This window comes from Lepus europaeus, unplaced genomic scaffold, assembly GCF_033115175.1.
Source record: "Lepus europaeus isolate LE1 unplaced genomic scaffold, mLepTim1.pri SCAFFOLD_85, whole genome shotgun sequence".
Classification (NCBI taxonomy): Eukaryota; Metazoa; Chordata; class Mammalia; order Lagomorpha; family Leporidae; genus Lepus; species Lepus europaeus.
Window position 1 is genome coordinate 68638 of NW_026909613.1, and position 3391 is coordinate 72028.

The 3391-nt window shown below is 40.0% G+C and overlaps 1 pseudogene; it reads left to right on the top strand.

Annotated features, from left to right (window-relative positions):
• The first annotated feature begins 749 nt into the window (after positions 1-749).
• On the top strand, positions 750-867 carry LOC133755724 (U2 spliceosomal RNA; annotated as a pseudogene).
• The last annotated feature ends 2524 nt before the right edge of the window (positions 868-3391 follow it).

Genomic DNA, 3391 nt, shown 5'->3' on the forward strand with positions numbered 1-3391 from the left:
ATGGGTTAGGATGCGGCCTGTGATGCCAGCATATCTTATCTGAGTGCTGGTTAGGATCCCAGTTGCTCAGCTTCCAATGCAGCTCCCAGCTAATGTGCTTGGGAAAGCAGTGGAGGGTAGCTCAAGTACTTGGGCCCCTGACACCCAAATGGGAAACCTAGATAGAACTCCTGGCTTTTGGTTTCAGCCTGGACTAGCTACAGCCATTGTTACCATCTGTGCAGTTAAAGCAACAGATGGAAGATCTCCCTCCCCTTCTCCTTCTTCAAATAAATAAATCTTTAAAAAACAAACAGAAAACAACCGCAACATATCACAAAAAACTAATTCAGAAGCAACTATCAGAATAATTATCTTTGATGAAGCCATATTTTGGAGAGATTTGCAGAAATGTGAAATCCTGTACGGGTGTTGATTTGAGTCCCAGCTGCTCCAATTCTAATCTTGCTCCCTGCTAATGAGCCTGTGAAAGCAGCAGAGGATGGTACAAGTCCTTGGGCCACTGTACTCACATGGAAGACCTAGAAGAAGCTCCAGGCTCCCGGCTTTGGCCTGGCCCAGCCCCTGTCATTATGGACATTTGGGAAGTAAACTAGCAGATGTAAGACCTCTCTCTTTCTCTGTAACTCTGCCTTCCAAATAAATAAAATAAATCTTTTTAAAAAGTCAAGAAAACTACAAAAACCCACCACTCTTTTAGGTAACATATTTTTGTTCATGAAATTTTCTTCATAAAATTGTAATGCATTACCGCTTCTCAGCCTTTTGGCTAAGATCAAGTGTAGTAAAAGTTGTAATGCAGTAGAGGGTAATGGGTTTATAATTGTTTTAAAATTAATAGCTAATTTTTGCTCAGTCTTAATTTTTTTACTATTTTCTCTTTTTTTGATTTATTTATTTACTTGAGAGGTGTAACTACAGAGAGAGGGAGAGACAGAGAAAGCAAGTTATCTGCCATTCACTGGTTCACTCCCCAAATGGCTGCAATGGCTGGAGCTGGGCCAAGCTGAAGCCAGGAGCCAGAAGTTACATCCTCATCACCCACATGGGTGCAGGGGCCCAAGCAGTTGGGCCATCCTCCACTGCTTTCCCAGGCCATAGCAGAGAGCTGGATTGGAAGTAGAGCAGCTGGGACTAGAACCAGTGGCCATATGAGATGCAGGCAGCACAGGTGGATGCTTAACCTACTGTGCCACAAAGCTGGCCCCTTAGTTTTAATTTCTAATGTGGTAAATTTTGGTAGATATCACCTGTATGGACAAAAGCTCTTTACAGTCTTCAATAATTTTTAGTTACACTAGGTCTTTGGATGCAAAAACATTCAAGAGCTGCTAAGACACAGCCCGGAGAAGGAGGGAAAACAGGGGAGATAAAAATGTCGAAGTGAGTAAAAGCAGAGTTTTACAAGATTTTGTCAGCCTCAAGGATTTTGGTCATTAAGCCAATGGGTGTGAGAATCCCTGGTGTTTGGAGCAAAGGGAGAACTTGATTGGACTTGATTTTGCAAACATCACTCTCAGTACCATGTAGAGAGTGGAGTGCATGGTCAAAGGCAGAACTGGGAGATCCATCATAACCGTTCAGGCAAACAGCAGGCCTGTGGGTGTTAACAGTGCATGAGTACTCACTCATTACATTAAATGTAAGTAAGTAAATGTGTTCATGTAAAAACTGTCCACAGAGTTCTGGTGTGTACAATTTGACAAGGCAGGTAGTATCAGTGAGACAACTACTGGAAAAGCATCCTGTTTGTATGGGGAATTTGGGCATATTTCAGGCATTCTGTTTTAAGTATGTTTTACTGAGATGTCTTTGACATAAGCAAATAAAGACATCAAATAGTTATACTATGCTGGTATTCAGAACAGGCTCTGAGGAGAGGCCTAGGATGGAAATAGGAATTTGGGACTCATCTGGATAGATGACAGTGGGTTGTGGGAATGATGAGATGACTAAGGGGAAGGCAGAATCTACCGGTAGATGACCTGTTGGCCAAGTCTGATGGCTATGTTGTGTTTGGCCCATACTGTTTATGCAAATTAAAAGCAATTAGTTGCCAACATTTAAAAATAGAGAGATTTTACAAAGTAATCTAAATTTTGATCATCTCTTGAAAATTACCATAGAAGGATACTCCATGTCGACAACCAGTGAGGGCAGGACTTGGCAACAATCACCTGCTACCTACTTTTCTAAATAAAGCTTTATTGGAACATAGTCATACCCATTTATTTTTATACATTGTTGAAGCTGCTTTCACATGATCAGGGTGGGTTGAATGGTTGTGAAGACCACATGTGCCACAAAATTCACTGTGTGCCATCCAGCCCTTTATAGCAAAGTCTGCCTGCCCTTGAGCAACAGAGTTGAGTGAAGGCTTTTCCTTTCAGGTGCATGTGTTCTAGCTTCCAGCACCCACCCAGCTCGCTTCACTTAGTAATATTACATGACAGCCATCTAAGCACTCTAGTTTACGGCTGTTTATGCAGAGGAGAGGAAATTAAAATCAAAGTTTGAACAATTCAAACATTTAACTGCTCTAGAAAGAAGGCCAAGAGGATGCTCCCAGAGGAGTAGGAGGTGACTCCGAATGGATGAAGGATTTCAAGAAAAATCAGAGGACAAATATACCAGAAAACAGAGTCAAATATTTATGTAATTGGGGGATGAGAAAGGACGTCTTAGTTGGTACTCAAAAGGCAAGTGCCAAAATGCATAGCGGAACTGAAAGGCAAAATTTAGAAAAGAACATTTGTAACATAAAAAAGGGAAGATACCTCCTGTGGTTCTTACAGATCATTAAGAAATTCTACAAAAAAGGGTGGTGAGTAGGCAATACAAAACTGACAGGACCACAGGAGAAACTGGCATAGCTACAATCGCAGGGAAAGACCTTAAAACTTTCTCAGTATTCAAAAGAACAAGATGTAAAAATAATAATAGTAATACTCAAGATGGATTTTTAGTAAGAGATACAGACACTATTTAGCATAGTAATTTAAATAGTAATGGTAGCGGGGCATAGACAGTTAAGTCCGCCAAGACAGCCTAGACAGACATCCAAGCATATAGAGAAACTGGGTTTCCCAAAGAATTATTATTACAAATCAGTAATAAAAGATTATGTAATAAGTGATGCTAGATTGTTGGCATAAGCATGTAAGAAGATAAAATCAGTTCCCTATTTTATACAATATACAATACACACCTGAAAAACAAAATTGAAAAAATTTAAATACAGATTATCTTTCTGAAATTGGGATAAGAAAAAATTCATAGAAAGCAAATGAGTAATTAAAAATAAATAAATAAATCTGTGTGTGTGTGTGTGTGTGTGTTTGACAGGCAGAGTTAGTGAGAGAGAGAGACAGAGAGAAAGGGCCTCCTTCCA